Raw genomic sequence first — 23,392 nt, 5'->3', positions numbered from 1 at the left:
AGAAGTCACAATCTTTTTAAATAAAAAAAAAAAAACCCACAAGGCTTCTAGCAACACTAGGTATTTTTAAAAAGAAAGTGATAAATTGGGATCCCTGGGTGGCGCAGCGGTTTAGCGCCTGCCTTTGGCCCAGGGCGCGATCCTGGAGACCCCGGATCGAATCCCACGTCAGGCTCCCAGTGCATGGAGCCTGCTTCTCCCTCTGCCTGTGTCTCTGCCCCTCTCTCTCTCTCTCTCTCTCTCTGTGTGTGACTATCATAAATAAATAAAAATTAAAAAAAAAGAAAGTGATAAATTACTGAAGGAAGAAAATATTTGCCAATTATAAATTTGACAATATTTGACTATATATATATATTTTTTTTTTTTGGACTCGAAACTCATTCCAGTTTCTCTTGTGGAGATATTATGAATAACGTGTTCTGTCTAGTAACCAGAACATACTTTTTAAAATCCAAACTCTCACAACTCAGTAAGAAGAGAAAGAAAATTCATTTTAAAAATCAATAAAGGATTTGAATAGCTATTTCTTCAAAGAAGATATACAAATGACAAAGAAAACATGGTTATCAACATTAGTCATGGAAATAAATGCCCAAACCACAATACTATACTACTTTATACCCATTAGGATTGTTACAATAAAATTTTTTTAAGGAAAATAAATGCTGGAAAGGAAGTAGAAAAATTGGAACACTGTGCACTGTTGGTGGGAATGTAAAATAATGCAATCACTATGGAAAACAGGTTAGTGACTTCTCAGTGAGCTAAATATAGAATTGCCATTGATCCAGTAATCTCATTCCTTGGTATATACATAAGAGAACTTAAAACAGGTACTCAAACTGATTTTTTGTATACTAATGTTCATAGCAGCACTATTCACAATAGCCAAAGGGCAGAAAAACCCAAATATCCATCAACAGATGAACTGATAAATAATTTTGGTGTATATCCATAACAATATTATTCAGTCATAAAAATGTATGAAGTACTGATGCATGCTTCAGTGTGGATGAACCTCAAAAATATTCTAAGCAAGGAGGCAGACACAGAAGGTCACAAATTGTATGATTCCATTTATATGAAATATTTAAAACAGGTAAATTCATTGAAACAGAAGACTGAAATTGCTGAGGTGTGGAGGAAGGGGGGATTTTGGAGTAGATGCTTAATGCTATGGTATTTCCTTTGTGTGGGCTTGCACATGTTACAAGGTACTGTTACTGAAATCACTTTAGAAAGTTAATTTTATATTACATGTATTTCACCTCAACAGATTTTTTTTTAATAAACTGAGAGATCTGATGACCAAATGAATGTAGCTAAGGAAGTGTACACGGCAAGGATGATAACTGAAGTTTCTCTCAACAATTAAATGGGCACACACCCCAATAAGAGACAAGAGTCACAACAATCAAAGTGGTCAATTTAACAATATGTTAAAATGTATAATCCAATAAAAAAAGAAAAGAGTAAGAAAAAAGAAATGGATAATATCTCACACTATTGTTCTTCCTTAACTGACTACTACTTATGTCCAGTACCCTGTGCCATCTTCTTGGTGAGATAGGCAACTTTAATAATTAAAGTAATATTCTAATACATTTTGTGTATTTATTTGTTTTGGTATATTAAACAATTAACATACTTTTACTTGACACAAAAATTATAATCATCCCTTTGAACCCAGTGTATTATTTTAGTTATTCTTTTAAAGAAAATCAGTAGCAACTGGAGTGTTAACAACTAAAAGTGCTAGATTACAAAATAATGGTTTTCCCATTTATACAGATTATGTGCCTTACATAGGACTAAATGACCTGACATCAGAGTACTTTCCAAATAAAGGGGCACAAACAGCATTTCTTGAAAACAACTTCAAAAAGTGAATAAAAATTTCAAAATCAGAAGGTGACACTAGTGCTAAAAAGTGAATAAAAATTTCAAAATCAGAAGATGACACTAATGCTAATGGGCCCCCCTATCCTCCCAGTAATTGCCTCTACTCATTCTACCCTGACTTGTCAGATTCCTGCTTGCCCTCCTCAGTTGATCAATTTCTCCAGCTCCCTGAGGAAGGGCTAACTTTAAACTATAGTCCTAGCTGCAGAGCCCTGGCCACTCCTCTTTTAAACTGCCATTACAGACAGCCCTTTCCAGCTCTGTCAGAAAGCAATACCTGAAAAATCTTAAATGTTTAGAAAATAAAATCCAAGTGTAACTGTTCTTAGGATAAAACAGTCAGCTAAATTGGTTTTTCTTAGGCTGTAACTTGGTGAACCTAGGACCAATTCTTAAATTTGTATTTAAATGCTGAGCCACTGAAAAAGGTACATTCAATCCAATGGAGAGCAAACACTTGCACTTTATTTGTAAAAAAAAGAAAAGAAAAAAGAAAAAAAATGAGCAAATGGAGGCTTGATTCTTTTGTATAAAGATACAGAAATGGCCAAAAAAAGAGATAGTATAGTTGTATGACAGTCATCTTATTATCAACTTTAGTTCTAAAAGAAGCCTTCTTTATTCTTCTTGGATAATCTCTGCAATAGAGCTGAGAGCCATGAAAAGTTCAATGACCTAGATGTCTCAGGCATTTAAGGAGAAACAGAAAGAGGAGATGGTATTCCCACATTAGCATATCAGGGGACCCAAGATTGGCAGAGTCCTCCATTCTTACAGAAAGAACACAAATCCCAGATGCCTCTGTCAAAGCTTTTATAACTACAGCAGCCAGGGAAGGAAAAAGGCAAAGATTTTTCTGGAGCATCAGGGAAGATGATGTTTTGGCTTTGGAACTCAAAAAGTTTAATCAGCAGCCTGTTTTAGCTAAATTCCTCGCAAAATATGTATAACCTGAAAAACATTTTCATTATAATTAATATTTTAAAAATTGCTGGTATTTGAAAAAGGAAAAATAAACTGTGATAAAACTACTGAAATAACTCCATGAGAAACATCTTATCATTCCATTCCAATTTCTCATTCCAGTTTCTCTTGTGGGCTCATTTCTTCATACTGTCTGGTTTTTAAAATTATTCATACTATTTCTTTTCTTATTGCCCCAGAAATGTAGACTCAAAATGAGAAAATGAGGGACGCCTGGGTGGCTCAGCAGTTGAGCATCTGTCTTCGGCTCAGGTCATGATTCTGGGGTCTAGGATCAAGTCCCACATCGGGTTCCTTGCAGGGAGCCTGCTTCTCCCTCTGCCTATGTCCCTGCCTCTCATGAGTAAACAAATAAAATCTTTAAAAAAAAAAAAAAAAGGAGAGAAAATGAAATTTCCTTATGTTTCTTTAATTTTAATATAGTACCCTAATTGCTCTCCAAATCAGCATCCAATGCTGTGTGTGTTGTCTCCTAAACATTCCAAGTGACATCAACAACCCACTGGATATTTTCAATCTAACACTCTAACAGAAAACTCATATTAAGAAAAATTAGTACTCTGTTTATAAAAACTACAATAAAAATATCACCTTACCCTGTCAGAATGGCTAAAATCAGTAACACCAGAAACAACAGGTGTTGGCAAGGATGTAAAGAGAAGCCTTCTCGCACCATTGGTGTGCAATGGTGCAACCACTGGAATGCAAACTGGTGCAACTACTCTGGAAAACCGAATAGAGGTTCCTCAAAAAGTTAAAAATAGAACTACCTTATGATCCAGCAATTGTACTACTAGCTTTTTACCCAAATAATATTAAAATACTAACTCAAAGGGATACATGCACCCTGATGTTTACAGCAGCATTATCTACAATAGCCAAATTATTAAGAAAAAAAAAAAGCCCAAGTGTCCACTGAATGATGAATAGATAATAAAGATGTATGTATAGACACACACACACACAGAAATATTACTCAGCCTTAAAAAAATGAAATCTTGCCATTTGCAATGACGTGGATGGAGCTACAGTATTATGCTAAGCAAAATAAGTAAGTCAAAGAAAGACAAATACCATATGATTTTATATGTGTAATTTAAGAAACAAAACAAGTGAACAAAGGGAAAAAACGGAAGAGAAAGAGACAATCCAAGAAACAGACTCTTAATTATAGAAAACAAACTGATAGTTTCCAGAAGGGAGATAGGTGATGGCAAGTAATAAGAGTACTCGTTGTGCACTGGCTGTTATATTTAAGTGTCGAATCACTATATTGTACACTTAAAACTAATATTATACTGTATGTTTACTAAAATCTAAATAAAAACTTAAAAAATATTTTTTAAATTTTTCTTTATAATCCTGTTATGGGCTTGAAATGTGCTCCCCCAAAATTCACACACTGAAGTCCAATATGCTCACAGACTATGCAAATAGCATCATTTATGAAGTATCTCTTGTAATATTTCTCCAACTAAAGGAGTTGTCTTTTTATTGTTGCAAGGTTTCTCTATATAGTCTGGATACAAGTCCTTTACAGATAAATTTTTTTATGTTTTCTTTTTAAAGATGCTATTAATTTATTCATGAGACACATACACACAGAGGCAGAGACACAGGCAGAGGGAGAAGAAGACTCCCTGTGGGGAGCCCAATGTGGGACTCGATCCTAGGACCCCAGGATCATGACCAGAGCCAAAGGCAGACACTCAACCACTGAGCCACTCAGGTGCCCCTACAGATAAATGTTTGCTATTATTTTATCTCTTAATGATGGCAAAAAAAAATTTTATTGTGATGAATTTTAATCTCTAGTAGTTTTAAGACTTGTTGCTTTTTGTAGCCTACCAAAGAACGCTTAGACTATTCTCTACTTTTTCTTCTAGAAGTTTTATGGCTTAACTTTTACATTTAGATCTATGATCTATCTTAAGCTTTGTGTGTATGACACAGAGAGTCAAGGTGACTTTTTATCTATGTGACTATCTAATCATTCCAGCGCTATTTGTTTAAAAGCCTTTGTTTCCCCCCATTGGACTACTTTCTTTGTCAAAAATAATTTCTCAGCTCTCTATTTTGTTCCACTGATCTTCCTGTATATCTTTATCCACAATCACAATCTTGATTACTGCAACATTAGAGTAAATCAGGAGGTGTAAGTTATCTACTTTGTAATTCTTCTTCAACACTGCTCTACAAAACCTACCTCCTTTATATTTCTATATGAATTTCATAATCAGCTTGCCAATTTCTACCTAAAGAGAAAAGGCCTGCTAAAATAATGGCTTAGCCACATCAAGATGGGTGGGAGAGGCAGATGCAGTCCTGCCATAAACCTGACTTCGGTGCAGTAAATTGCAAATGGGAGGGAACTAACAAACCCAGAATTTCTCCCTGAGGAGCCAAAAGTTCATACCCTTCATCAGACACTCCAACTTTTCTTTTTTTTTTTTTTCAACTTTTCATATCTACACCTGAGAGATTATACTCAAAACACGTGTCTTTGAAAATCAACTGGCCTTGGATACACAAGACCCACAGAGCTGTACCAAACTGAGACACATCTCTTAATGTGGTCATGCTAAGACTTACTCATCCTGCAGCCCAGAAAGAGCTCTTTGGAAAGCACCCAGACTCTACGTCAAAGAAATACATCTGCTAGTCCTAGACTGTCACCTGAGGGGCTGGGGCCTGCCGGGATACCGTCAGGGGAAGGAGGTGCTGCTGGGTGCCATTGTTAAGTTCTTCCACTAACTTACTAAAGCTAGTAGATGCCTTTTATTTATTTATTTTTTTAACATTAGACTTTTCTGTTCATGGTGGATGCCATCTTTATCCTCTAACAAGTAGGAACCACTTTGTGCTCTTCCTCTGGCTTGCTAAACCAGCAGGCACCATCTTTCTTTTTCCTTAGAGGACAGGTAGCATCTTTGCATGGTCACTCTGCCACATCCTCAGTGCCACTAGGTCCTGAAGGGGGGCTTTTATGCAAACACCCCAGTTTTTGCAGCTGCAGCCCAGGCGTGCTCCTTGACAGCCTTACTCTGGGGGCCAAGGAGGCTTACTTTCTTGGATCCCATGGGCACTCTACAATCGGACACAGTTCTTCACAGAATACCACGCCCTGCACACAAAGCAGAGTGAAACACACCCCTACTCTTTCTGAGAAAGTGGCTTATTTGCTTGTCCAGGATCTTCAGCCTGAGAGTTAGGTTTCTGGTCTAGCATACATCTAGGTGCCCATGGACACACTTCCAGTAAAACAGAGGCCACTGGGTACCATCTTTGTGCTCCCCCTCTGCTTTGCTCTAGCTTACTAGAATCTCTCAAAAAGTTCCCTTGCCTGGCACCTTGATTTTTACAGCTGGTCCCAAGGAACATATCTACATCACCTGGCTTCAATGGCCAGTGGGGCTTACGCTCCCAGGTCTCATAAGACTGTCACCAATGGTGAAAAAGTTTTTAAATAGCTACCACCCTCAGGGCACAAGAGGCAAGAGACCCAGAAGTTCAGTGCATCTGTGAAAGAGGCCCATAAGCAGAGCATCAGAGCTATGGCCTGAGGAACAGAGTGCTAATTAAATATACATCTAAAGGCTGATTGTAAACTGGACCAGAGATCTCAGAAGGTGGGTGCTACATTCACACTCACCCTCAGCTGAAATCCAGAGCACCAGTCTCTTGGAAGGAAGCTCTAACATGTGTTTAGTGTTCCACTTTTTACAAATGGTGTCCTGCTGTTAGTGGCTGCTACAGAGGGGATGCCCCTTGAACATGTGGCTGTGGTCACACTCTGGCTCTGGCCAGAAGGGCCTGTATTCTTGGCTCCCATAGGACTGTAACAATTGGAGGGACAGTTCTTAGTAGGGTGCCACCCCCCAGGGCAGCTCATAAACAACAGACTGAAACACACCCCCAGCGTCTCTGTTAAAAGAGACCTATTTGCTTGTCTTGATGCTTCAGGTCTGGCATACACCTTAGAGGCTATAGAAATACTCACACAGAGCATGGGTAGAGGGACACTATCATTGTGCCCGCTCTCTCCCTCACTACAGCATGCCAGTATCTCCCAGGAAGAAGCTTATACACTAGTATGAAGTGTTGATTTTTGCCCCTGTTGTTCAGAGCACAACTTCAGATCTCCTGCTCTGGTGGCCAACAAGCATAAGCTTGTGGTCCCACAGAACTGCATACACATACATATGTAAAAGTTGCCGCCTAAAGATCTGACTTCCAATCAGCCTGGATTTAGGTTCTAGCTGAGATATTCCCCAATGGGACACTAACAGGTCTTGGCACATCCTCAAAAACTTGGAATTACTGAAAATAAATTAGGCTGCTTGGACAATAATAAAGGATCAAGAGACAACCAAGAACTAGGGCAAGGCTGAATGTGAAGGTTCATCTCCTACAAGAGACACTCCTCAAAGATTGGGAGAGGTGACTATTTCATTTAATACATAGAAACAAACAGAGAGTTAAGCAAAATGAAGAAACAGGAATGTGTTCCAAATGAAAAAATAAAACTCCAGGAAAAAAAAAAATCCTTAATGAAACAGAGGTAAGTAATTTACCTGATGAAAAGTTCAAAATAATGATCATAAAGATGCTTTCCGAATTTGGAAGAAGATAACACAGATAGATAAACACAATGAGAACTTCAAAAAAAGAGAAAATAGAAGAAAGACCAAATGGAAGTCACAGAGCTGAAGAATTCAATAACCGAACCAAAAAATACACTAAAGAGATTCAACAGCAGACTGGATGAAGCAGAAGAATCCGTGAACTCAAAACAGGGCACTGGAGATCACCCAATCAGAGCAGTAAAAAAAAAGAATGAAAAAAAAATATATGAAGACAGCCTAAGGGACTAATTGGAAAATATCAAACAGACAAACATTCACATTATATCTGTTGCAGAAGGAGATGGAGAGAGAAAAGGGTAGAAAACTTATTTGAAGAAACAGCATGGCTGAAAACTTCCCTAACCCAGAGAAGGAAACAGACATCCTGCTCCAGAATGTTCCAAATAGGATGAACCCAGTCACGTACACCAAAACACTTTCTAATTAAAATGCCAAAAGTTAAAGACAAGGAGAGAATCTTAAAAGCAGCAATCAACAACTATAATATGTATTAAAAAAACAAACAAAAAAACTCTAGCAGATTTTTCAGCAGAAACTCTTCAGAAGAGAGTGACACAATATATTCAAAGTGCTGAAAGGAAATAAACTTCCAATGAAAATACTTTACCCAGCAAAGTCATCTTTCAGAACTGAAGGAAAGATAAAGGGTTTTCTGGACAAAGTAAATCTAAAAGAGTTCATCTACACCAGCATTTCAAGAAATGTTAAAGGGACTTCTTTGAGCTGAAAATAAAAAGTGCAAATTCATAAGAAGAAAACATAGGAAACCAACTTGGAGTTGTCTGTACTAACAGTTTTCAGATGGCTCGGAAGGTGACAGTGTAGCTTCTCTGTGAAACAGAAGGGAACAACTCACACCTAAAAGAAGGTCACTGTATTGTAGGAGTGGGAGTGCCTCTGTTTCCACTGCACCAGGAGCAGCTGGGTCACTCCCAAAGTAGCCATGAGGATGAGGACCATTTCAGTCTGCAAGGCTTTGTGGCCATGGTGCTTGGTATGCATGCATGGGTTTGCAACTCTCCACTCCTCCTCTGGAGCTGTCTGACATACCAACCTGATCCAGCTCCCGCTCCCCAACAGTACCTCCTCCAACCTCCACCTCCATCACTGCCACCATCTTCACCACTAGTGCAGACACCTCAGGGTTGGTTTATAAGTAGTTCTTATTGATCTATAAAATCACCTCTGTCATTAGCATCATTAGTTACATGGCTGTCATGTTTACCCTCTTTGGTCTCTATCATTCAAGTTCAAACCAGAAGATGCCATGGACTTTGGTATTTCTCTCTTCTTCTATGGCCTCTACTATGGAGTTCTTGAACAAGACTTTTGCAAAAATGTGTGCAAACTACATGGCGTCTACCATAATGTTCTAAAGTAAGGCAGGTATGCCTAACAAACACCTCTTGGACAGAGTGTGTGCCGTGCGTCGGCAGCAGATTTTGGTGGATGTCAGTGAAGACAGTGTCATCAATAACATATATAACATATACAAGCTATATTGCAATCACGTATTCCACAAGTTCTGCATCCTCAGTGGTGTACTGTGGAAGGAAACAGATGTGTCCCTACTAAAAAGAGAAGGTGAACTTCAAGAGAAGTTCAGCAACCCCTGCAACAGGCTTCACATCATGTTTGGGCAACTGCTAGATTAGTTTTGACATTTGGCAGCATGACAGCCCTATAATCATTAGCCTGGTGCAAGGCATCCTAGGCCTGGAATAGTGAGGAAGAAGAGCATCCACCTACTATGGACCTCAGGGAACTCTCCTTCCTGCCCTCCAAGATGTCCTGGAAAGACTGAACAGGGCACTTGAGCCACTCAGGGCCATTCCAGCTGTATCCAGTCTGGAGAGGGAGATGATGGAGAGCCAGCCAGTGGGGCTGCAGCGGTGGAGGCTTTTTAAAAGAAAACTATTTTGATACATACTTTTTTTAAAAATATGAAAGTATAAATCTCATTGGTAAAGGTAAACATATTGTAAAAATGGTGGATTAATCACTTATAAAGCTAGCATAAATGTTAAAAGACAAAAGGAGTAAAAATAAGTATAACTACAATAATTAGTTAAGGGACACACAGGACAAAGTATGTAAAATGTGGCATCAAACCATAAATCATAGGGTAGGAGGGAATAAAAAGGAGGAGTTTAGAATGTGTTCAAACTTAAGTTATCAACTTAAAATACAGTTATAAATAGAGGTTGTTATACTAAGCCTCATGGGAACCACCAAGCAAAAACCTAGGATATATTCCCAAAAGATTTTGAGAAAGGCGATTCTTCACCAAGAAAGCAGAAGGCAGATGATATTGGTGTTACTGGAGGGCCCAGGGACTCTGGAATGTAAGGCCACAGTGCCTTCCATGGAGGCTTTAGTAGCAGCATCTAGGCCAGGGCCAAGGCCACAGAGCTCCCAGAGGCAAGACCAAGGACAGGAGTGGATCTCCATCACTAAGCTGGGCCACCTGGTCACAGACATGAGGGTCAAGTCCCTGGAGATCTATCTCTTCTCTCTGCCTATCAAGGAATCTGAGATCACTATTTCCTGGAGATATCCCTCCTCAAGGATGAGGATTTGAAGATTATGTCTATGCAAAAGCAGACCTGTGCTCATCAGCAGGCCAGGTTCAAGGCATTTGCTGCCATCAGAGTGAAGGGATAAAGATGCCCTGGAAAGGAATAGTGCTCAACCACAAAAAAAAAAAAAAAAGGAAATCCTGTTATTTGTGACAGCATGGATGGACCTTGAGGCCATTAGGTTAAGTGAAATAAAGACAGAGAAAGACAAATACTGTGGGATCTCACTTAACATGTGGAATTTATAAATAATATAACCAAGCTCACAGATACAAGGAATAGATTGATGGTTGCCAGAGGTGGGGACTGGGGTGGGACAAAGGAGTGAGGTATAAATTTCCAGGTATAAAATAATTAACTTATGGGGATGTAATGTATAACATGCTGACTATAGTTAATAATACTGTACTGCATTTGGAAAATTGCTAACAAAGTACATCTTAAAAGTCCTCATCACAAGAAGAAAAATTTTTGTTAACTATGTATGGTAATAGATGTTAACTAGACATTGCTGTGATCACAATATACGCAAATATGGAATCACGGTGTTGTATACTTGAAACTTATATAACGGACTATGTCAATTATACCTTAATAAAAAAGACTGTTTAAAGCTGTATCAAGTGGTGTTCCTATAACTTGAAATAATAGAAAAGTCATTATTATATTATGGTCCTGATCTTTTACAATTAATGTAAGCTTAGAGTGACTTAAATTAACACAATGAAGACAATCATAGGTACTGTAAATAAATCTTAAAAAAACAAAAACCTTTTGGTGGGGAGAAATGATTTTGATTACATTAAATCTGTAGATTGGCTAGGGAAAAGTAATTGTTTTAATTTCAAATATCTGGATTTTTCCTGCGTATCTTATTATTAATGATTCTACTCTAAATTTTATCATGGTTAGAAATTAGTCTTTAGATTTCAAACTTTTGAAATTTATTGAGAAGTTTTATATCTCCAATATATGATTTATCTTGATATGTATATCATGTGCATGTGAATGGAATGTGCACTCTATTATACTCTAGTTGCATGTGACATTCTACAAATGTCAAACAGGTCAAGGTAGTTGATAGTGTTTTGCAGATCCTCTATGTTCAAACTCATTTTTTTGGTTCTAGATTTTCTATAATTCATAGACAATATGGTGTTAAAATTTCTAGCTATGATTATAATCTTAAGCACTTACAAACTTGTGGCTGATACAAACTTGTGGCTGATATGTCATAGTGGTAAGTGTTACCACTATGAAATGTCCTTCTTTATCTCTAATAACATTGTTTGAAATCTACTTTACCTAATATTATCACTCCAGCTTTCTTATAATTACTATATTCGTGCTACAACTTTTTTCATCAATTTATTTTCAATCTATGTCATTACAATTTTTTAAAGATCTTATTTATTTATTTGAGAGAGAGAGAAGAGAGGGAGGAGCAGAGAAAGAGGAACAAGCAGAATGCATGCTGAACTTCGAGACCAATGAGGGGCTTGATTCCACGACCCCGAGACTATGACCTAAGGTGAAATCAAGAGTTGGACGCTCAACTGGCTGACCTACCAAGGTACCCCTGTGTTACTACATCTAAAATGCATCTCTAAAGGACAACATTATATGGTCTCATTCATTTGGGGAATATAAAAAATAGTGAAAGGGAATAAAGGGGAAAGGAGAAAAAATGAGTGGGAAATATCAGAAAGGGAAACAGAACATGAGAGACTCTTACCTCTGGGAAACGAACCAGGGGTGGTGGAAGGGGAGGTGGGGGGGGTGGGGGTGACTGGGTGACGGGCACTGAGGGGGGCACTTGACGGGATGAGCACTGGGTGTTATTCTATATGTTGGCAAATTGAACACCAATAAAAAATAAATTTATAAAAAAATTAAAAATAAAAAAAATAAAATGCATCTCTAAAATTAATTAATTTTAAAAGGTCTTGCATTTTACCAAAGTGTCAAGCTCAACCTCTACTTTTTCAGGAAAATATTTCATTTATTTACATTTAATAGTTGATAAGGTTAATCTACTTCTATTTGTTTTCTTTTTAAAAAAAGATTTTATTTATTTGAGAGAGAGGACACAGAAGTGGGGGGGGAGGGGAAGAGCAGAGAAAGAGAGAAGCAGATTCCCCGCTAAGCAGGGAGCCTGCCTTGGGCTGGATCCCAGGATCCTGAGCCAAAGGCAGAGGTTTAACCCACTGAGCCCCCCAGGCGCCCTTGCTATTTGTCTTCTTTTCATCTCATCTGTTTATATTCATCTATTACTACCTTTACATCTCCTTTTATATTCTCTGAATACATTTCAAATTCTACTTTCTCTAATTGTTTTTTAGCTCTACTTCTTTGTCCTTTTCTTTTTAGTGTTTGCTGTAGGAATCATAACATACACCTTTAACTTTTCACAGTGGACTTGGAGCTACTATGATACCACTCACATAAAATGAGAACCTAGAAAGGTACCTAATTCCATCTACCTAGACCAATCCCTTATCCTATAGCTGTCCTATTACCTCATTACTTAAATGCCATGTGATCATATTAATGTTATGATTTTTACTTTAAATTGTCAGGTTTAACTTTTTTTAATAGGTGGGGAGGAGATTTTTTTTATTTATCCACATATTACCAATTGCAGTGTCCTATATTCTATCCTGAAGATCTGATTTTACTTCCCTTCAGCCTGAAGAACTTCCTTTTTTTTTTTATCAGAGTTCAATTTGCCAACATTTAGCATAACACCCAGTCCTCATCTTGCCAAGTGCCCCCCTCAGTGCCCATCACCCAGTCACCCCCAAGCCTCCACCCACCTCCCTTTCCACTACCCCTTGTTCATTTCCTAGAGTTAGGTGTCTCTCATGTTTTGTCACCCTCACTGATATTTTCACTCATTTTCTCTTTCCCTTTATTCCCTTTCACTAATTTTTATATTCCCCAAACGAATGAGGCCATATAATGCTTGTCCTTTTCCAATTACCATTCCTGTAATGCATTATCTGCTGCAATGAAACCTTTAATTCTTGTTTATCTGAAAAGATTTTTGTCTTCATTCTTAATGAAGAATGAATTCTACTATTTCACTGATAGTAGAATTCTGGGTTGATTTGTTGTTCCAGCAATGTAAAGGAGTTCTGTAGCCTGCTAGCCTGCTATGTTTCTGGTAAGTAGTCAGTTATCACTTATTGTATCAGTTCTCAAGGTGCTCTCAAGACTCTATCATTTCAACTGCTTGACTATGATGTGCCTAAGTCTGATTTTCTTGTACTTTTTTGTTTGGAATTCACTGAGCTTCTTGAATACGTAAATTTATGCCTCCCACCAAATTGGGGTAATTTTTAACCATTGTTTCTCCAAAAAGTTTTGCTCCAATTTCTCCTCTCTTATACTTATAGGACTCCATTAAATATGTGTTGCTGGGGGCCACCTGGGTGGCTCAGTCAAGTGGCTGCCTTCAGTTTGGGTCATGGTTCCAGGATCCTGGGGTCAAGCCCCACATCCAAGCTCTCTGCCCAGTGGGAAGCCTGCTTCTCCCTCACATTCTTGCTCTGTGCTCTCCCTCCCTGACTCTCTCAAATAAATAAAGTCTTTTTTTAAAAAAATGTGTTGAATTTTTTGATACTGTCCTACAAGTCACTGAGGCTAACTTCATTTTCTAAAATCCTTTTTCACTTTTCAGATTGAATAATTTTTTACTGATCTATCAAGTTCATTGACTTCTTTCCCAATCTTCTGTAATCCTATGTAATGAATTTTTTATTTCAGGTACTGCACATTTAATTACAAAATCTTCATTTCGTTCCATTTTTTGTGTTTGCCTTCATTATGTGCATATTTTCCCTTATGTCCCTAAACAGTTATAACAGCTACTGATTCTAATATGTAAGTCATATCAGGGCCCATCTCAATTACTGCTTTTTCACCTTAAGTGTAAATCATACTTTTCTGGCTCTGTGTGTGTGTGTGCGTGTGTGTGTATGTCTAATAAATGTGGATTTTATCCTGGTCCCTGTGAATGATACATTTTTTTAGACTCTGGATTCTATTATGCTCTTCTGAAGAATATTTACATTTTTTGCTTTCCTGACATAAAATTAGCTGTTACTCATTCTCCAAATTCTTCCCTGTGGTGGATAACAACTGAAATGTTTAGTTCTCTTAGCTTATATGATTTGTATGTAGAATATGGGGCACTTTCCTATGGCTGTACTTTATACTCTCTAACTTTTGAGCTCCTACAGCTACCCCAACATCTGTGCTATGATCTCTCTCTTTTTTTTAAGGATTTTATTTATTTATTTATTTATTTATTTATTTATTTATTTATTTATTTCAGAGAGAGAGAGGCAGAGACACAGGCAGAGGGAGAAGCAGGCTCCATGCAGAGAGCCCGACATGGGACTCCCTCCCATCCCGGGTCTCCAGGATCATGCCCCCGGGCCAAAGGCAGGCACCAAACCGCTGAGCCACCCAGGGATCCCTGTGCTATGATTTCTATACAAGTTTTAGCCACTCTATACAACACTGATGGGGCCTATCCTCAGGCAAAAATCTGTGAAAAATGAAAAAACTCAACCTTGTGCCATTCTCATCTTCCAAATGTCAACATCCTCCAGTTTTTGCCTGTTGTCCTTCCACTATGCCTTCAAATATTTTTATATTTTCTATATTTTTCCATACAAACACATATTAAAATATATCTCATGTATTTCAATTTGTATACATTATTATATTGTGTCCCAAATTTGTCCTTGTTATTTGTGAGAAGGGTAGTCTGACACATGCTACTCTGTCATTAGTGAAAGCATAACTCCAAAGGATTGTTTTTAATATTAGAAAAAAAGGACTCTAAAAGTCACACTTGTAATAACTTATGTCATGACTTTTTAATATTACATAGTTGTAACAATATTTTCTAAAGCAGTTCTTTTTCTATTCTACTCCTTATATCAGAAAAATCAAAATTATTTGGGAAACAAAAAGAAGGAAAGGAAAGAGGAATATGAAGGGAAATGGGTTAACAGGGTGACAGTGAGACAAGGAACGTTTATTCTAAAAGAAATTGACAAAGCTCCTGCCCTGGTATCTCATTAGCTAAAGTTTAGACAATTAAGACGGGAGACGTTGGAAAAAAGAAGGGTGTTAAGTTCTGAAACAGATGCTATAAATCATATGGGCACATGCTTTCATAAAGAGAAAAAAAATCAAAATATACTCTGAGGTCATGAACATGTAGATCATACATCTATCCTATATAGATCATATATATAGGCACTACCTTGTTTATTGTACTTCACCTTACTGAGTTTCACAAATACTGCGTTTTTGCAAATTGAAGGTCTGTGGCAAGCCTGCATCAAGCAAGCCTATCAGCACCATTTTTCCAACAGTATTTGCTCACTTTGTGTCTCTGGATCACATCTTGCTATTTTTTCAAATTTGCAATACTGCAAACTTTTTCATTATTATTGTATTTGTTATAGTGATCTGTGATCAGTAATTATTAGTTACTGAAAGCTCAGATGATGGTTAACACTTTTTATCAATAAAGTATTTTTTAGGGATGCCTGGGTGGCTCAGCAGTTGAGCACCTGCCTTCGGCTTAGGCTGTGATCCTTGAGTCCCACATAGGGCTCCCTGCATGAAGCCTGCTTCTCCCTCCACCTGTGTCTCTGCCTCTCTCTGTGTGTCTCTCATGAATAAATAAACATCTTTAAAAAAATAAAGTAGTTTTTAATTAAGGTAATAGACTGGTTTGACATAATGCTATTGCACACTTAATAGACTACAGCATAGTATAAACACAGCTTTTACATGCCCTGGGAAACCAAAATATTCATTTGACTCTTATTATATTTGCTTTACTGTAGTGACCTGTAATGGAAGCTGCAATATTTCCTAGGCATGCCTTGTATATACACAAGTTATAATAAAAAATAAAAAATAAATACATTCCTCAACAGAACCTCTATCATCCTTCCTTTTTAACTATGAGAATAAACTAGAATATGGATTTCTTCTGAAGTACAATATTTCTATAATGAAATCTTTAAAATATAGTCAAAGGGTCATTACTAAAAACTCCAGACTTTCCTCTACATTAAATTTTGTCAGTTTTTTTATAACATAATTATATTTGAGAGCCAGTTTCTAAAACGTGTTTTTGATCATAATTATTTCAAGTCGATATACAATGTATGCAATGCGCAGTTCCTAGACATTTACAATTAGTACATATTTAGTCACATCACTTTATTCCAAATCACCATTAAAACTCATTAAAAGTGAAATTAAATGTATTACTTTCAAAGTTCTATATAAATATAAACAAGTGAATAAAAATAAAATTACAAATATGTTCATTAAATTTAGAAATATTTTTAAAGATCATTTTGTAAAGGGTACATACAATACACTCCCATGTAAGAATACAAAATTTTGCTTATCTTATTTTTTCAGTCTCTTCCATATTTCATCTTCTATGACATACTGAATCATTTGTTCTATTACTACTGTTAAGTATAAAAAGAGAACATCGATTTCATAATAAATATATATTTCAAATTTGAAAAGCTCATTTGCTTTCTCCTTAAAACTTCATGAACTACTTTGAGATCTTTCATTTGTGCCAGCCAGCTTCTGTTGCACAACTTCAACGATAAACCTGAACCTTATACAGGTTATCTGATATTTACTATGCCTGCTAACCTGCACATGAGTCACTACACAAAATACATGAAAATTACATAACAAAGCTCATCTAAATCCAACTTCCTTCCCACTTCCTGAAAAACATTATGAAGAGAAGTATCACTGCTGTGTTCTGCTGCCCTCTACAGGAACGGTTCTAGGAAGACACAGATAAACTGTGAAAACCCAGACCGCCATAGCTAACAATACCGAGAGTAGTATCGATAATCAATGACATTGGTTAAATGTGCTAAAAAACATTACAAAGAGAAGCTACTGCTATTCTCTTTGATTTCTATCATGCTTTTCCTCCAAGTAGTTGAGCATATATAACAGTTAAACTGTTATACTCCAAGGAATACAACCTAAGTAATTAAGAGAATTTAGGATCAGATTCCACAAGTTAGAATCTCATTCTGCCACTTCTTAGCTATAACTCCATTCCCTCCTCTATAAAATGGTGTTAATAATAACATTTACCCGACATGATCAGCACTTAGTAAAGTGCCTGACATATAGTAAAAACATAGGATTATTGTGTTATTAATATTATTGCTATTACTATTATTGACACTATAACAAAATGGCCAGGACCACAGCTTAGAAACCAGAGCACCTGAGGATCCCTGGGTGGCTCAGCAGTTTAGCACCTGCCTTCGGCCCAGGGTGTAATCCTGGAGTCCCGGGATCAAGTCCCACGTCGGGCTCCCTGTGTGGAGCCTGCTTCTCCCTCTGCCTGTGTCTCTGCCCCCCTCTCTCTCTATGTGTCTCTCATGAATAAATAAATAAAATCTTGAAAGAAAGAAAAGAAAGAAAAGAAAGAAAGAAAAGAAAGAAAAGAAAGAAAAGAAAGAAAGAAAGAAAGAAAGAAACCAGAGCACCTGAGTTAGAATCCTGGTTCACTCACATACTACTTTATAACCAAAGAAAACTTACATAATGCCTTAGAATCCTCTGAAAATTAGGGATGATAACAATAGCTCCCACCTCATAAGAGCTATTATGAGGTTTAAATAAGCTACTGTACATAGCACAGCGCTTAGAAGAATGCCCCACAACAAAGAAGAATTCGTAATGTTAGCATGTGCTATTACTATGAGTTCAGTTGCCTTTACATAAGCACTAGCAGAACTCTGCTCCAAAGAACTGGCAAAATTATACTCACAGGCAAGACTGTTTCCTACATCACCAACATCACTCATGCCAGTCTGGGCAAGGGATTCTAAACAGACCTATATTATAATCAAGGTGTCCCACTGAGTAAAAGTATGGTTCTCCCACACAGTAAGTATCCACACACCATATATTTCTACAAACATTCATAAATGAGAGACAAATAGCATCTCATTCATAAAATAGTAACAATTATTCAGTAATAAAAGGATAAGAGAGAGTTTGCTTCTGGAGAGCTAAGTAATACTCACTAAATTCCTAATTGTAGTATAAATCTTCCCCCCTTTCGTTTATTCGGTATACATGGGTCCTTTAAAGATTATAACAGACCCTGCTGACACCCTCCACTATGTCCTTCCCTATCTTCAGTTTCCAATTTCTAGCACTTCCATTTCTTTGCCTCAAGGATTTCTCTGGCTACCAGAAGCCATTTTTCCCACCTGTGCCGCAGTCTGTAAGAACTAGGAAATACTCCATCACCCAAATTCCAAGGACCAGCCCACAATCAATGAATGAAGAGATCTACATATAAATAACCCAGCTTTCTAGCCCCTTCCCTGTCCCTCTGATGGATAATTCTGAGGCTCCCAGAGTTTTACAGCAGTGCTAAGCTCCAGGTGCCCACAGGGTTAACTGCTAATTAATTATCCCTTGATTGGCTGCTATCCCATCCCAGGCTCACTTGCTCACCACTACTAGGTGTTCTCAGGGCATGCTTCTGTGCATATTCACACAAATAAACTGTGAATATAGAGAAGTCAACAAAAACAACATGTCACAGATTTTACTATTTTCAACCTACCTGAAATGTTGAATAAACGAAAGAGAAAGGTTAAGGTATTAGTACAAGTATTAAGAAGAAGCACTAGAGTGACTGCAAGATACTGAGCAGAGGGTGCAGGTATGAGTTAGTCTCCTGAGGGCAGATGCCAAAAACACCATCAGCTACAAAACATCAGTCCTGAAGGAAGCACCTGCAAAGGATAAAGGGGAGAAAGTAGGAGTCGAGGAGAGATTTAAAACCACGATGCAGGTCTGAAAACTATGAGGAGGACAAGAAGGAAAGAGGATTGAGTAGGAAGAGTCTCAGGCTGCAGTGCAGCCTAACAGTAACATGGCCCTAATACAAAGAAAATGATGGATCCTGAGGGATGGCACTTGGGGCCATCTATCAACTGTGTTCCTTGCAACTGAAGATCTGCGTGCACACTTCCACAGCTGCACTACAGGGAATGATGATGCACAGTGACATCACTACAGCAACTTGGAAAGTGTGTCTACAGAAAAAGTTCCTCTCCTCCAAGATTGTTGATTATCAATATGTACCACTGCTTTGCATGACTATAGACTTCATATAATGCAGGATCAAATTGTACATATCCTTTGGCAAACTGGCTTCCTTCCCCAATATTATTCATGATGGTAACTATAGCTTTCTACTATATACAAAACAATTTGCCTGTGATCACATAATATTGACTTCCAGAAATTTCTCTTACAATGTCACAGTAGTCATGTATACATATTCCTCTAGACAGGTGTGAAAATTCCTCTGAACAGTGGCTTTCAAACATTTTTGCCTAAGAACAGTAAAAAATATGTCATGTAATTCAACACACATATACTAACATAACTGAATATAAATTGCATGAAAATACTGCTAGTAATACATTCTAATGTTTGACTACATTATAGTGATTCCACTATATTTTTAAAACTCACTGAATCAATTACCCACTAATGGGTCATAAACCAGTTTGAAAAGTTCAAGGATATTTATCTAAGAGCACAACTGCAGGTTCATAAATTATGAATAACTTCAGCTTTATAAGAGCTTACCAAATTAGAAAATGGCTAAACCAATTTATATCCAACAGCAATATTCCTATTGCTACAGATTCCTGACATTGGGCACTATCACCTTCCTTTAAGTGTTTCATTAATCTCATGAATATGTTTTATTTCATTTTTAATTTGCACTCGCCATACTACTACTGAGACTGAGCATCTTTTCACATGCTTACAGGCCTTTCGGTTTTCCTTTTCTATTCATTATCTGGTTTGTTACAGCTCTTAATATATTCTGGATACTACTGCAAAATTTTTTTTTAAGATTTTATTTATTTATTCATGAGAGACATAGAGAGGAAGAGAGACACAGGCAGAGGAAGAAGCAGGCTCCCTGCAGAATGTGGGACTCAATCCCAGGACTGCAGGATCATGCCCTGAGCCCAAGGCAGGCACTTAACCGCTGAGCCACCCAGGTGTCCCTACAGAATGTCCTTTTAAAAAACATTTTTTAATCCAAGCATTTTTTAATCCAAGCAAGTACTGGATTCAAAATTCAAAATAGCATACAAGGTTATTCAGTAAAAATAGCTTCCTACCATTCTGGAAACAGTCTAAAGAAACATTCTTCCCATTTTCTTTTTTAATTTAGTTTATGTGTAGTGCAATATTGGTTTCTGGAGTAGAATTCAGTGATTCATCACTTACATACAACATCCAGTGCTCACCACACAACTGCCCTCTTTAATAACCCATCACCCATCTAGCTCATTCCCCACCCATCTCCCTCCAGCAACCCTCAGTTTGTTCTCTCTCATTAAGAATCACTAATGGCAAAAAAAAAAAAAAAAAAAAAAAAAAAAATATCACTAATGGCTTGTTTCCTTCTCTTTTTTGCTTTACCTCTTTCCCATACGTTCCCCCATACTATGGGCTGCCTTTTAGTTTTGTTGATTATTTCTTTCACAGTGCAGAAGCTTTCTATCATGCAAAATCCCAATAGTTCATTTTTGTTTTTGTTTTCCTTGCCTCTGGCAAGGTGTCTAATAACAAGTTGCTATGGCCAAGGTCAGAGAGATTGCTGCCTGTGTTCTCCATGATTTTGATGGTTTCCTGTCTCACATTTAGATCTTTCATCCATTTTAGATTTATTTTTGTGCATAAGAAAGTAGTCCAGTTTCGTTCTTCCACGTGTGGCTGTCCAATTTTCCCAACACAGTTTGTTGAAGAGACTATCTTTTTTCTCTATTGCTCTGTTGAAGAGGAGTTGACCACAGAGTTGTGAATCCATTTCTGGGTTCTCTCTTCTGTTCCACTGATCTATGTGTCTGTTTTTATGCCACTACCATACTACCTGATGACAACTTTCTAATGCAGCTTAAAATCCGGAACCGTAATATCCCAGTTTTGTTTTTTTTTTTTCCACAATGGCTTTGTGGTCTTTTGTGTTCCAAACAAATTTTAGAATGATTTGTTCTTGCTCTGTGAAAAAAATTGGTGGTGTAGTGATAGTGACAGCATTAAAAGTACAGCTTGCTTTGGATGGTACAGACATTTTAATAATGTTCTTCCAATCCATGAGATAGAATGTTTTTCCATTTCTTTGTGTCTTCAGTTTCTTGCAAAAGTGTTCTGTAGCTTTCAGAGTATTGATCTTTTACCTCTTTGTTTAGGTTTATTGCTAGGTATCTTTTAGCACAACTGCAAATGGGATTAGTTCCTTGATTTCTTTTTCTACTGTTTCATTACTGATGTATAGAAATGCAACCGATTTCTGCACATTCATTTTACATCCTGCGACTTTACTGAATTCCTTTAAGAGTTCTGGTAATTTTTTGGTGGAGTTTCTCAGGTTTTCTACAGAGTATCATGTCATCTATAAACAGTGAAAGTTTGACTTGTTCCTTGCCAATGTGGATGCCTTTTCTTTTTATTGTCTGACTGCTGAGGCTAAGACCTCAGTACTATGTTAAATAGTAATGTTGAGAGTGGACATCTTTGTTTTGTTCCTGACCATAGGGTTAAGGCTCTTAGTTTTTCCTCACTGAGGATACTAGCTGTTGAGTCTTTCATATGTGACCTTTATGATGTTGAGGTATGTTCCATCTATCCCTACTTTGTTGAGGGTTTTTATCAAGAAAGGATGTTGTACTTTGTCAAATGCTTTTTCTGCATCCATTGACAGGACCATATGGTTTTTATCCTTTCTTTTATTAATGTGATGTATCATGTTGATTGATTTGTTGATGTCAAACCATGCCTGCAGCCCCAGGAATAAGTCCCACTTGACTACGGTGAATAATTCTTTTAAAGTACTGTTGAATTCAATTTGCTAATATTTTATTGAAACTTTTTATATTTATGTTCATCAGAGATACTGGCCTGTAATCCTTTTTTAGTGGGATCTTTGGTTTTGAGATCCAGGTAATGCTGGCTTTACACAATAAGTTTGGAAGTTTTCCTCCCATTTCTATTTTCTGGAACAGTCTGAGGAGAATGGAGATTAACTCTTCTTTAAATGTCTGGTAGAATTACCCAGGGAATCCATCCGACCCTGGACTTTTGTTTGTTGAGAGATATCTGGTTACTGATTCAATTTCTTTGCTGGTTATGGGTCTGTTCAAATTTTCTATTCCTATTTCAGTTTTGGCGGTTTGTAGGTTTCTAGGAATTTGTTCATTTTTTCCAGGTTTCCCAGTTTGTTGGCACATAATTTCCACAGTATTCCCTTATAACTGTATTTCTGTGGTGATGGTTGTAATGTCTCCCCTTAGATTCATGATTATCTATTTGGGCCCTTTCTCTTCCTCTCTCTCTCTCTCTCTCTCTCTCTCTTTCTCTCCCTCCCTCTGTCTCTCCTTTTCTCAATAAGTATGGCTAAGTATTTATCAATTTTATGAATTCTTTTGAAGACTTGCTCTTAGTTTCTTTATCTGTTCCACTGGATTTTTTTGTTTCTATATCATTTATTTCTGCTCTCATCTTTATTATTTCCTTCCTGCTGACTGTAGGTTTCATTTGTTGTTTCTTTTCTAGCTCTTTTAGGTGTAAGGTTAGGTTGTCTATTTGAGAATTTTCTTGCTTCTTGAGGTGGGGCTGTAGTGCAATTTAAAACTGCCTTTGTTGCATCCCAAAGGTTTTGGACTGCTGTGTTTTCATTTTCATCTTCTTCCATGTACTATTTTTTATTTCTTTTTTTTTTTAATTTTTTTTTAAATTTTTATTTATTTATGATAGTCACAGAGAGACAGAGAGGCAGAGACACAGGCAGAGGGAGAAGCAGGCTCCATGCACCGGGAGCCCGACGTGGGATTCGATCCCGGGTCTCCGGGATCGCGCCCTGGGCCAAAGGCAGGCGCCAAACCGCTGCGCCACCCAGGGATCCCCTATTTTTTATTTCTTAATTTCCTGGTTAACTCATTCATCATTTAGTAGGATGCTCTTTAACCTCCATGTATTTCTGGTCTTTCCAAATTTTTCCTTATGGCTGACTTCAAGTTTCAGAGCATTGTGGTATGAAAATATGCATGAGGGGATGCCTGGTGGCTCAGCGGTTGAATGTCTGCCTTCCACCTAGGGAGTGATCCTGGGGTCACAGGATCGAGTCCCACATCAGGCTCTCTA

General features: G+C 37.5%; 1 protein-coding gene and 1 pseudogene across 2 annotated transcripts in view; one reads left to right on the top strand and one right to left on the bottom strand.

Moving 5' to 3' along the window:
• The window catches only part of SPIDR (scaffold protein involved in DNA repair), a 436,460-nt gene that overhangs the window by 387,695 nt on the left and 25,373 nt on the right, over window positions 1–23,392 (bottom strand). The window lies entirely within an intron of this gene.
• LOC121499828 lies at window positions 8,520–9,260 on the top strand (annotated as a pseudogene).

The sequence above is a fragment of the Vulpes lagopus genome, chromosome 10, assembly GCF_018345385.1.
Source record: "Vulpes lagopus strain Blue_001 chromosome 10, ASM1834538v1, whole genome shotgun sequence".
In the NCBI taxonomy this organism is placed as follows: domain Eukaryota; kingdom Metazoa; phylum Chordata; class Mammalia; order Carnivora; family Canidae; genus Vulpes; species Vulpes lagopus.
Note: the sequence above shows the minus strand (reverse complement) of the source record. Positions and strands in the feature narration are given on the sequence as shown.